This window comes from Tamandua tetradactyla, chromosome X (assembly GCF_023851605.1).
Source record: "Tamandua tetradactyla isolate mTamTet1 chromosome X, mTamTet1.pri, whole genome shotgun sequence".
NCBI lineage: Eukaryota > Metazoa > Chordata > Mammalia > Pilosa > Myrmecophagidae > Tamandua > Tamandua tetradactyla.
In genome coordinates, this window is record NC_135353.1 from 110146302 (window position 1) to 110160439 (window position 14138).

Sequence of the window (14138 nt, forward strand, 5' to 3'; positions counted from 1 at the left end):
GTCTTTAAAAATTATTATAAAAATCCCCAAGGATATGAAGGAAAATAAAGAGAAAGAACAAAAAGATACCAAGAAAAAATGGATGAGCAATAGAGAATTTCAATAAAAGGATAGGAATGTTTAGAGAGAACCAAATTGAACTTCTGAAATTGAAGACTACAATAGCTGAAATGAAAAATTCCCAAGAATGTTTCAACAACAGATTGAAGAAGGCAGAAGAAAGAATCAATGAACTCAAATTCAAGACAATTGAAATGACTGTTGCTGAGAAGCAGAAACTAAAAAGAAATATTAAAAGTGAAACTACTCCATGGGACACCATCAAACATACCAAAATATGTGTTATAGGAGTCACCGGAGAAGAAAGAGAGAAAGGGGCAGAAGGAATACACAAATAAATAATGACAGAGAATTCCCAAATTAGCAGAGGACATGAATACGTACATTGAAGAAGCCAAGAGAACACCAAACAGGATAAATATGAAGAAAAACTCACCCCTTGTATATCAATCACTATTGAATACAAAGGAGAATGGGAACATTCTGAAAGATGCAAGGGAAAAAGCAATGTGTTTCATACCAGGGAGCCCCAATTAGATTAAGTGTTGATTTCTTATCAGAAACCAAGGAGGCAAGAAGACAGTGCATTGAAATACTTAAAATGCTTAAAGGTCTTTTCTAACTGCCAATCAAGGATTTTATATTTGGTGAGATTTTTTTTCAAAAATGAGGGCAAGACAAAGACATTCCCAGATAATCAAAATGTGAGAGACTTCATGACCACTAGACCTGTCTTATAAGCAGTACTAAGTGGAGTTCTTCAGACTGAAAGGAAAGAACACTAAACAGTGGTTTAAAGAAGCATGAAGAAATTAATTTGTGTGCTAAAGATAATAATTTGGATCACTATAAATGCCAGTATTTTTGTAGTTTATTATTTCTTATGTAACTCTACTTCTTACTTCCTACAGGTGCTAAAATGCAAATGCATAAAAAGTAATGGTGAATCTATGGTTTTGGACATGCAATATACAAAGATATAAGTAGTAACAAGTACAGAAAAGGTATGGAACAGAAGAGTATAAGTAAAGTACATGTGTGTGGTACTGAAGTTAAGTTGGTGACAAAATAAATATGATGTTTCTATTTAGCATGTTAAATTTTAGAACCATGGTAACTACAAGGAAAAAGGAAATATATCCAGGTGCAAAAAAGAAGGTACTCAACTTGGTACAACACACAAAAAAATCAATTAAATATAAACTTAAGCATTAAGGGAAGAATTGAGGGGCAAAAATGGCATAAGACATGCAATGGCTAAATGAAAAATGGAAAAAGAAAGTCCTGCACTATCAATAGTGACTTTAAATGGAAATGGATTAAACTCACTAGTCAAAAGGCAGAGACTAGCATAATGGCTAAAAAAAATTAAAGCATGACCTAACTGTATGCTTTCTGCAAGAAACTGACCTAAAATTGAACGCTACAAGTAGGTGAAAATGTAAGGATGGAAAAAATATGCAATTTAGTACCCAAAAGAGAGCAGAGGTAGCTACACTAATATCAGATATAATAGACTTTAAGTCAAAAGCAGTTATGAGGGACAAGTTTGATGATAATGTATTGATAAATGGGATAATTCAACAAGAAGATGTAATAATTATAAGCACATATGCATTTAAGAGAAGAGCCCAAAATATATGAAGCAAATGCTGACAGATAAAGGGAGAAACCTATGTATCTACATTAATAGTAGGAGATTTTAATATTCCACTTTCAATAATGGAAGGGATATCTAGACAGATCAATAAGGAAAAACAAGGCTTGAACATTAGTCTAAACCAAATAGATAACACACAAATATAGAGTACTTTTCATCAAACAACAACAAAATTCACATTCATCTCAAATGCACATGGACAATTCTCCAGAGTAGACCATGTCTTAGGACACAAAACAATTGTCAATAAATTTTAAAATATTTGAAATATTTTGAAATATTGAAATACACTTAATCTTCTCTGACAACCACTGAATGGAGTTTGAAATCAATAACAGAAGGATAAATGGAAACTTCACTTGTATGTGGGAATTAAACAATGTAGTTTTATGTTTGTTTACTGTGAAAAATAACATATAATTAAAAAGCTATAAATTTCAAAACACACCATAAAAATTAGTTGAAGAACAGATTTCAGCATTTGGTATGGGTTACAGTTGCACAATTTTAGTTTTTTCCTTCTAGCTGTTCCAAAACAGTGCAGACTAAAAGAAATATCAAAATAATGATTTAGCAGTCATATTCACTTGTTAAATCCTATCTTCTCAGTTATAACTGCTCCTTCTCCTTTGATCTTTTCCTCAATCTTTAGAGGTTTTTGGGCTATGTCCATTCTAACTTTTTATGTTGGAAAGGGCTATTGAAAATATGGGATGGGAGAAGGAACTAGTTGATGTTATGGAGAGGCTGGCCCTTCTGGGTTTCAGGAATTATCTAGCCTAGGAACCCATCGGAAGTTATAGGATTCTGGAAAGTAATCATAGCACATGCAACCTTTTTAGGATCTCAGATGGAGCCCTAGGTGTTCTTTAGGGTTGGCAAGAATGGTTTTGATTGAAGTTTGATAAACTATGATAGGAAGCAATATCTACCTGAAGCTTGCACAAGAATAGCCTCCGGAGTAAACTCTCAAATTTATTTGAACTCTCTCAGCCACTGATACCTCATTTTGTTACAATTCCTTCCCCCTTTTTTTGTCAGGAAGGCATTGTCATTCCCATGATCCAGGGAAAGACTTATCCCTCAGAGTCAAATCGCATGTTGCCAGGGAGACATTCACCCCTGGATGTCATGTCCCACATATTGGGGAAGGTAATGATTTTACTTACAGAACTGGGCTTAGAGAGAGAAAGGCACATCTGAGCAACAAAGAGGTCCTCTGGAAGTAACTCTTAGGTACAACTATAGGTTGGCTTAGCTTCTCTGCCCACATTTAGTTGTGTTTTTTAAAAAACTTTTTTATTGTATAGTATAACATCTATACAAAGCAAATAAAAAAGCAATAGTTTTCAAAGAAGTCTTCAACAAGTACTTACAGGACAGATCCCAGATCATATGGAAATACCATGATCCTCAGATTTTTACTTCTAGCTGTTCCAGAATATAGGAGGCTAGAAGGCTTAAATATATTTTTATCACCACAATCGACTTGTTCTTTCTTTTTTGTGTGAAAAATAACACACACAAAAAGCAATGAATTTCAAAGTACAGCACCACAATTAGTTGCAGAACATATTTCAGAGTTTGATATGGGTTACAATTCCACCATTTTAGATGTTTATTTCTAGCTTTTCTAAAATACTATACTGGAGACTAAAAGAGATATCAATTTAATGATTCAGCAATCATATTCATTTGTTAAATCCTATCTTCTCTGTATAACTCCACCATCACATTTTATCTTTCTATCCCTCCCCTTAGGAGTTTTTGGCCTATGGCAATTCTAACTTTTTCATGTTGGAAGAGTCTGTCATTAACATGCGTTACGGAGATGGAACTATCTGATGTTCTGAAGATGCTAGGCCCCCTAGGTTTCAGGACTTCTCTGATCCAGGGACCCATCTAGAAGTTGTAAGTTTCTGGGAAGTTACTCTAGTGCATGGAACACTTGGAAATCTTATATATTGCCCTAGGTGTTATTTAGGACCAGCTGGGGCTTGACAGGTAACGATAGGTAGCAATGTTTGACTGTAGCTTGTATAAGAGCAACCTCCGGAGTAGCTTCTTGCCTCCATTTGAACTCTCTCTGCCACTGATATTTTATTAGTTACACTTCTTTTCCCCCTTTTGGTCATGATGGAATTATTGATCCCACAATTCCAGGGCCTGATTTGTCCATGGTAACCATCTCCATGTTTCCAGGTAAACTGTCACCCCTGGATGTCATGTCCCATGTAGAGTGGAGGGCAATGACCTCACCTGCAAAGCTGGGCTTAGAGTGAGGCCACATCTGAGCAACAAAAAAGGTCCTCCAGATGTAACGCTTAGGCAAACCTATAGATAGACTAAGCTTCTCCACTACCTATAAGCTTCACAAGAGTAAGCCTCAAGATCAAGGGCATGGCCTAATTTATTTGGGTGTACCTAAAGTTCAACACAGTATCAAAGGATTTTCTGATGGTGAAGTTTAATAGTTTCATATTTTTTCTCCCATCTCTCAAAGGACTTTGCCAATACTTTTTGATTATTTGCCTAATATACACTAAGATGTATCCAGGCATTACATTAGACTACACAGAATTAAAGGACCTATTTCTTATTCTGGGTTCCCTGTGTTTCAATTGTTCAAATGAGCTATACAGAGAACTTGAATTGGACTATGTGCTACAGAAAATTTTGGTTCCAAGCCAAATAAATCTTTCTTCCTTGGGTCTCAAAGAGTATGTGTGGTTCTAAAATAGGGACATTGTCTTCCTTAACCCTGTGTTCTGAATTACTCTTCGTTCTTATCTCTAAATATCAGGTTATAAATATATATAGCAGCCTCTCGCAATCCAGAAATAATAATTACAACTTTGGACTAAGCTTGTCTGTTATAAAAGCTCACAATCTAGGCCCTGTTTCCTTGTAAGCATTTCCTAAAGGAGACCATATCATTGTTATTCTTTGTTTCTGGCTTATTTTGCCTCACTAAATGCCCCACATGTTCATTCACATCATCGCTTGCCTCATGACTTTGTCCCTTTTTGTACCAGCACACCATTAGTTCTTAAGTATACACCATCATTTGCCAATCTACTTCTCAATCAGTGCATCCTTCAGCCACCTGCATTCATCAGGGATCATGTATAGTTACCAAAGTCAACAGTCCATCAACACTCTCAATTTTAAATAATTTCATTGTTCTCAAGAGAAAGAAAACCAATAAACATACCCTCACCAAATAGGAAATCTAAACCTCTTAACTCTTGTACTGCCCCCCCAATATATACCTCTGCTGATGCTTTGCCAGTGCTGATATTTTCCTTTTAAACATAGCCCATAGCATGCAATAGCAGTTTTCCCCCGTACCCTGGACTTAAACACTCTTTGTACACAAATTATACCTTTGAAGTAGTTCTTGCAATAACTAATTTATATTCCTATTGTTAATCAGTGGGACTCGTAGGTCTATACAACCCTTTTCAATCTTGTTCATCTTCAATATGGTAATATTACTTACAGAACCAATAGAGAGCTGCGTTCACTTCTATCTACTCCCTTACATCAGAATTCAACCTCATTAGCTAACCGTTCACACATCTCTAGCTTCAATGTCTCCTATAAGTCCCCTATATTCTGTATTATAAGCCTCTGATTTTACCTTTACCATGGTCATAAAAGTGGAATCAAACAGTATCTATCCTTTTGTGTCTGACTTATTTCACTCAGCATTATGTCCTCAAGGCTCATCCATATTGCCATGTGCTTCAGGAAGTCATTTCACCTTACAACTGCATAATATTCCATCATATGTATATAACGCATTTTGTTAATCCACTCATCTGTTGATGGGCATTTGGTTTGTTTCCATCTTTTGGCAATTGTGACTAATGCTGCAGAAACATTGGTATGCAAATGTCTGTTTCTTTCATTGCTTTCAGCTGTTCTGGACAGTGTTATTGCTGGATCATAGGGGAATTCAATATTTACTTTCCTAAGTCACCACCAAACTGTTTTCCATAGCGGTTGCACCAATATACATTCCCACCAGGAGTGCTTAAGTGTTCCAATTTCTCCACATCCTCTCCAATGTTTATAGTTTCCTGTTTTTTAGTAGCAGCCATTCTTATAGGTGTGAGGTATTATCTCATTGTTGTTTTGATCTGCATTTCCCTTATAGCCAATGAGAATGAACATCTCTTCATGTGCTTTTGAGCCATCTGTATTTGCTCTTCAGAAAAATACCTATTCATATTTTACCCTATTTTGCAATAGGGTGTTTGTTCTTTTGTTATAGAGTTGTATAAATTATTTGTGTATACAGGATATCAAACCTTTGTTTGATGTATGACTTCCAAAGTTTCTCCCATTGAGTTGGCTGCCTCTTCAGCTTTTTAACAAAGTCTTTTGAGGGACAAAAGTATTTGATTTTGAGGAGTTCCCATTTATCTATTTTTTCTTTTGTTGCTTGTGCTTTGGACGTAAAGTTTAGGAAGCTACCTCTTATTACTAGGTCTTGAAGATTTTCTCTACATTTTCTTCTAGAAGCTTTATGGTGCTAGTTCATATATTTAAGTGTCTGATCCACTTTGAGTTAATTTTTGTATGGGGTGTAAGATAGGGGTCCACTTTTATTCCTTTGGCTATTGATATCCAGTTCTCCCATTACAATTATTGAGAAGATTATTCTGTCCCAGTTCAGAGGATTTGGGGGCCTTGTCAAAAATCAATTGACCATAGATTTGGTGGTCCATTTCTCCACTCTCGATTCAATTCCATTGGTCAATGCCTCTATCTTTATGCCAGTACCATGCTATCCTGACCACTGTGGCTTTATAATAGGTTTTAAAGTCAGGAAGTGTTAATGCTCCCAATTCATCCTTTTTAAGGATGCTTTTAGCTATCCAGGGTCTCTTTCCCTTCCAGATGAATTTGGTAACTAGTTTTTCCAACCTTCAAAGCGGGTTGTTGGAATTTTGATTGGTACTGTGTTGAATTCCAGATCAGTTTGGGTAGAATTGACATCTTTACTATATTTAGCCTTCCTATCTATGAGCAAGAAATGTTTTTTTCACCTATTTAGATCTTTTTGATTTCCTTTAGCAATGTTATGTAGTTTTCTGTGTGTAGGTTCTTTACATCCCTAGTTAAGTTCATTCCTAAGTACTTGATTATTTTAGTTGTTATTTTTTTATACATGGGCAGGCACCAGGAAGTGAACCCTGGTCTCCAATATGTCAGGCAAGAACTCTACCTGCTGAGCCACCATCACCTGCCCTTAGCTGCTATTTTGAATGAAATTTTTTCCTTAACTGACTCCTCAGTTAGGTCATTGCTTGTATATACAAACATTACTGATTGTTGCCCATTAATTTTATATCTTGCCACTTTGCTAAATTTGTTTATTAGCTCAAGTAAGTTTGCTGTACATTTCTCAGAATCTTCCAAGTATGCTATCATGTCATCTGCAAATGATAAAAGTTTTACTTCTTCCTTTCCAATTTGGATGCCTTTTATTTCTTTGTCTTGCCTGAGTGCTCTAGGTAGAACTTCTTGCACAATGATGAATAATAGTGGTGACAGTGATCATCCTTGCCTTGTTCTTGATCTTAGGGGGGGAATGCTTTCAGTCTCTCTCTCTATTGAGCACAGTGCTGGCTATCAGTTTTTCTTATATTCCCTTTATCATATTGAGGTAGTTATCTTTGATTCTTATCTTTTGGAGTGTTTTTAACAGAAAAAGATGTTGAATTTTGTCAAATGCTTTTTCAGCATCAATAGAGATGATCATGCGAGTTTTCCTTTTCAATTCGTTAATGTGCTGTATTACATTAATTGATTTTCATGTATTGAACCATCCTTGCATTCCTGGTATAAACCTTATTTGGATGTGCTGTTTAATTCTTTTAATGCCTTGCTGGATTCTATTTGCTAAATTTTTTTGAGAATTTTTATATCTATTTTCATTAGGGAGATTGATATGTAGTTTTTCTCATAGCATTTTACCCAGTTTGGCTATTAAACTGATATTAGCTTCATAAAGTGAGTTAGGTAGAGTTCCTTTTACCTCAGCTTTTTGGAAAAGTTTGCACAGGATTGCTGTTAGTGCTTTTTGGAATGTTTGATAAAATTCCTCTGTGAAATCATCTGGCCCTGAGCTTTTCTTTGAAGGAAGATTTAATGACTGATTGAATCTATTTACATGTGATTGGTTTGTTGAAATCCTCTATTTCTTCTTGAGTCTGTGTGGCTTGTTATATGTCTCTAGATATTTGTGCAACTCATCTAGCTTGTCTAGTTTGATGGTATATAGTTTTTCATAGTATCCTCTTATGATTTCTTTTATTTCTTCATGGTCTGTTTTAACACACCCCTTCTCATTGCTGATATTGTTTATTTGCATCCTCTCTCTTTTTTTTCTTTGTCAGTATTGTTAGTGGCCCATCAATTTTATTGATTTTCTCAAAGAACCAACTTTTGTTGTATTGATTCTTTCTAATATTCTTTTGTTCTCTCACTCACTCAGCTCTGCTTTAATCTTTGTTGTTTCTCTTCTTCTATTTGCTTTGGGGTTAGTTTGCTGTTCTTTTGCAAGCTCCTCCAGGTAAGAAGTTAAGTCCTCAGTTTTTGCTCTTTCTTGTTTTTTAATATAGGCATTTAGGGCAATAAATTTCCCTCTCAGCACAGCCTTTGCCACATCCCATAAGTTCTGATAAGTTGTATTCTCATTTTCATTCATCTCGAGATAGCTACTGATTTCTCTAGCAATTTCTCCTTTGAAATCCTGGCTGTTTATGAGTGTGTTACTTAATCTCCATGTATTTTTGAATGTTCTCATTCCTTGTAGTTCATTGAGATCCAGCTTCATTCCACTGTGATCAGAGAAAATTCTTTGAATAATTTCAATGTTTTTAAATTTATGAAGACCTATTTTGTGCCCCAGAATATGATCTACCCTGAAGAATTTTCCATGAGGGCTAGAGGAGAATATATATCCTTCTGTTTTGGGGTGCAATGACCTATATATGTCTGTTAGGTCTAATTCATCTATCAAGTTGTTTTAACTTCTCCATTTCCTTGTTGATCTCCTGTCTGTTTGTTTTATCTATAGAAGAGAGTCATGTATTGAAGTCTCACATTATTGTTGTTGAAGCATTTATCACTCACTTCAGTTTTACCAGTGTCTGTCTCGTGTACTTTGGAGATCCTTGATCGGGATCATATACCTTTGTGATTGCCATATCTTTTTGATGAATTGTCCTTTTAGTTAATATATGGTATCCTTCTTTGTCTCTTATGATGTCTTTACATTTGTCATCTATTTTGTCCAATATTAGTATAGCTACTCCTGCTTTCTTTTGGTTACAATTCATGAGGGAAATCTTCTTCCATGCTTTCACTTTCAATCTATTTGTACCCTTCTGTCTGAGATGAGTTTTGTAAGAAGCATATCACTGAATTATATATCTTAATACATTCTGCAAATCTGTATCTTTTAACTGGTAAGTTTAGTCCATTAACAAATTTATTATTGAAAAGGCATTTCTTGAATCCACCATCTTATCTTTTCATTTTATTTGTCAGAAATATATATTCTTTCCCCCCTTTCTCTTTTGATCTTTTAAGTTGCACTTACTGGTACTTTTAAATTCTGTGTCCTCCTCCAAATCTCCCCCTCTTGTCTTTTTTTTTCTATTGGCAGAATTCCCTTTAGTATTTCTTGTATGACTGGCCTCTTGTTGACCAATTCTTTCAGGACTTGTTTGTCTGTGAAAAGTTTAATCTCTCCCTCAGTTTTGAAGGACAATTTGGCTGGATATAGAATTCTTGGCTGGAAATCTTTCTCTTTCAGGATCTTAAATATATCATACCACTACCTTTTCACCTCCATGGTGCCAGTTAAGTAGTCTGAACTAAGTCCTATGTGGTTACGCTTGTATGTAGTACATTTTTTTTATCTTGCCACTTCCAGATCAGTCTTCTTGATCTCCTTATGTCATTAGCCATCCCACGTATTTTATTTTGTAGAGTGATATGAACATCTTTGATTAGTTGTTCCAATGTCTGTGTCTCCTTTGGTGTTTTAATTTGGTCATTAGACTGGGTTATATCTGTCTAAATTGTGATATGTTTAGTGGTCTTCTGTTGTTTTCATCCCTTGTAAATATTTTTATTGATTTACTTAAGGAGATGATTTCCTTCAGTAGTCTTAAGCCTTGTGCTTGTGGGGTGGATGTGTAGCAGGATGCAGGGTATGGGGTGAGGCACAACAGTATGGTGATGAATTGCAGTACAGATATAGGTGCAGTTTGGGGTTTTATGCTGGTGCTTGTGAACATGGACACCCAGCAGCCAGGGAAGATGTAGCTGTGCAAGTGCACAGGTTTGGGGGGCATAAACCTTGGTGTGCACTGATCTAAGACATGGGGCCCTTTGTGAGCCTGTGCAGAGCTATGACAGTGGGTCAGCATTATGTGTTCATGGGTGGGGGTGGATGTGACCTGACTGTGCAGGTCAGTGCTTTCTCAGAGCTGGGAAGCATGATTGAGTGCCATGCCCACATGTGTGGGTCAAGAAGTTCCATAAACTGATGCACAGAACTCGGGGTGGTGGGGTGAAGCTGTGTGACACAATGGGTGAGGGGCAGATGTAGCCTGGGTATTGATGTATGTGCCCACAGCCTTTATGCACTGGTGACAGCTTTCAGGGTGCAGGGATGGGGAAGTAGCGCTCAGGAGGGGTGCAGGAAAGGTTGGTTGGACTGCACTTGAGGTGGGGGTGTAGGATGGGGGTGTGGGATGGGTGTGCATGCTGTGGATAAGTGAGGTGAAGGCACTTGTAGTATGGGAAGTAGGGGTGGGTGATGGGGTTCAGGTGTGTGGGGTGTGTGGGATGTAATTGGTCACGGGGCTGCACTGATGAAGGTATCACATTCAAGGAATGTGGTTTAGCTTACTTCCTAGTGCTCATCTCACCACCCATGCACTCCTGTGGTCTCTGTGTTCCTGTGTTAATTTCCAGTCCTCTGCCTCTCAGTTCCTCAGTCTCTGCAACCAGGGCCACCCTATGTGGTGCAGAAATAAACAATGTACTTTTAAATAATCAATGGGTTAAAGAGGAATCAGAAGGGAATTGTCTTGAGGTGAGTGAAAATTAAAATGCAATACAAGTAACCTTGGGATGCAGAAAAGCAGTCTTCAGAGGAAAATTTATAGTAATAAATCCTTACCATAAAAAGAAGAAAGATTTCAAATCCAAGACTTAACATCAAACTGGAAGAACCAGAACAAAATAGCTAACTAAATCCAAAGCCAGCAGAAGGAAGAAAATAGCAAAGATGAGAACAGAGATAAATGAATTAGAGGACTTAAAGAACATCAGGGAATCAACAAAACCAAATGTTGGTTCTTTGATGATATTAAAAACTGTCAAACCTTTGGATAGACTGATGAAGAAATAAAAAGTAGACATAAATAACTAAAATTGGAAATCAAAAGAAGAAAATTACTACTGACATCACTAAAATCAGAAGTATCATAACTGGGTGCTATGAACAATTGGATAATTAGATGACAGACAAATTCCTAGAAATACACAAATTTCCTACACTGACAGAGAGAAATAGAAGTTTCAAGAAATCAATAACTGCTAATGATATGGAATCATCAATTGGAAATCTCCCAGCAAAAAATACCAGGACCAGATGGCTTCACAGGGGGAATATTATCAAATATACCAAAAAGAATTAATAACAATCCTGCTCGAACCCTTCAAAAAATTGAGGAGGAGGGAAAACTCTCTAATTCATTTGCTGATGCCAACATCACTCCATACCAAAGGCTGAGAAAGATACAACAAGAAAAGAAAATTACAGACCAATAACTTTTATGAATGTGGAAGCAAAAATCTTCAAGAAAATATTTCTAAACCATAGAAATCAATAACCACCAAAGAATGACAATTTTCACAAATATATGGAGATTAAACAACACACTCTTAAAAATCCACTGGGTCAAAGAATAAATTGCTAGAAAAATCGGTATCTATCTGGAGATGAATGAAAAAAATGTATACAACATATTAGAACTTATGGGACATAGCAAAGGTTGTGCTGAGAGGAAAATTTATTGCTCTAAATGCCTATATTAAAAAAGAAAAAAGGGTGTGCATGGTTCAGTGGTAGAATGCTTGCCTTCCACGCAGGAGACCTGGTTTCAATTCCTGGATCATGCACCTAAAAAAAAAGTAAAAATCAAAGACTTAACTGCTCACCTGGAGGAACTTGAGAAAGAACAGTAAACTAACCTCAAAGCAAATAGGAGAAGATAAATAATAAGAATTAAAGCAAAGTAAATGAATTAGAGAACATAAGAACAATAGAAAGAATCAATAGTCAAAAGCTGTCTCTTTGAGAAAATCAATAAAATCAATGGACCACTAGCAAGCCTGACAAAGATAAAAAAGAGAGTATGCAAAAAAAAATCATAAATGAGAGGGGTCATGACCACAGACCCTGAATAAATAAAAAAATATATCATAAGAAGATACTATGAACAAATATATGCCAACAAACTAGACAACTTAGACGACATGGAAAAATTCTTGGAAAAGCATGAACAAGCTACACTGACTCAAAAAGAAATAGAAAATCTCAACAAAACAATCACAAGTAAAGGGAATCAATCAGTCATCAAAAAGCTTCCTACAAAGAAAAGCCCAAGACCAGATGGCTTCAGAGGCAAATTTTATCAAACATTCCAAAAATAACTAACACCAATCTTCCTCAAACTTTTCTAAAAAATTGAGGAAAAAGGAACACTACCTAACTCATTTTGTGAAGCTAATATCACTTTAATACCAAAACCAGGTAGAGATGTTATAGCATCTTATAAGAAAGGAAAACTACAGGCCAATCTCTCTAATGAAAATAGATCCAAAAATTCTCAACAAAAGCCTAGCAAATAGAATCCAACAACACATTAAAAGACTTATACACCACAACAAAGTGGGATTTATGCGTGGAATACAATGATGGTTCAACACAAGAAAATCAATTAATGTAATAGAGCACATTTACAAATCAAAAGAGAAAGATCATATGATCACCTCTATTGACACTGAAAAAGTATTTGACAAAATTCGACATCCTTTTCTGATAAAAACACTACAAAAAATAGGAATCAAAGATATCTTCCTCAATATGATAAAAGGCATATATGAAAAATCCATAACCAGCATTGTGCTCAATCGTGAGAGACTGAAATCTTTCCCCTTAAGATCAGGAACAAGACAAGGATGCCCTCTGTCACCAGTTAAGCAACATTGTACTAGAAGTTTTAGCTAGAGCAATCTTCCTGGAAAAATAAATAAAAGACATCCAAATTGGAAAGGAAGAAGTTAAAATTTTCTTTATTTGCAGATGACGTGATACTGTTAAAAAAAAAACATGCCGTACTTGAAAATGAATGAATGCTCACCTGATTGTGAAGAAGAAAAGAATTTATTCATGATCTTGCAAGAACGGGAGCCTAACTGAACACAAAATGGTGACTGGTGCGCCAAACAATAGAATGCCAGAATAGTAATACCTGTGACTAAATCACAGACTATCCCTTTTCTCCACTGACTGGATACTCCAGAGGTTACAACCTATCCAGATAGTCTAACTAATTCAAATTCCTGGCGGAAGGTTCCCACTTTTGATTATGCTTTATATTTCAATGACACAGGGTGTTACTTATTTAAACTTGTTTCCACCTGTTTGGTGCCAATTCTAGGCTTACATCAGAGGTGCTCTCCTTCCCTGCCTGCAAAACCAATTTGAGTTATTCTGAAGCCCTTTCCTGCCCCATCTTATGTGAAAGCTAAACTTAATTTTCTAACAAATTCCCCCCTCTTTTTTTTTTAACTTCTTTAGTTTTCGCATTTTAGTCATTCTTCAAACCTGATAAAAGCCTTTTCACATTCAGGGATCTTCCTCTTTAAGGGGTTTTTAATGAGTCTCTGAAGTAACCCTTAGACACGTGGCATAATGTAGCACCTAAGTTCTGTGAGTACCCCAGTTATAATGGTGAAAGAAGTTAGAATGGACAGTGCCACCCCTTTCCATCCCCCAAACCAATATTGTAACCATCTCATGGGGTAATATCAATGCCTGAAATTTTTTGCCAATTCTACAAATAAGGCCCTCAGACCTTGTAAAGCAAAACCATATTCCCACTCCACCCACTCCACCCACCACCTCAGAGCAACCATTTTTCTCTTTCTCTTGAAATGCTACCTGGCTGGTTTTGTTTTTCCCTGAGATAAAACCTTTGCCTAAACTCTTTTGTTCCACTTCCCTTTTGGTGACTTTGCTGAGTTTGACTTTCATCAAACTGTACAGTTTGGGGCTTTAAACTTTCAGTTGCATTCATTAACAATTTTTAAAAATTTT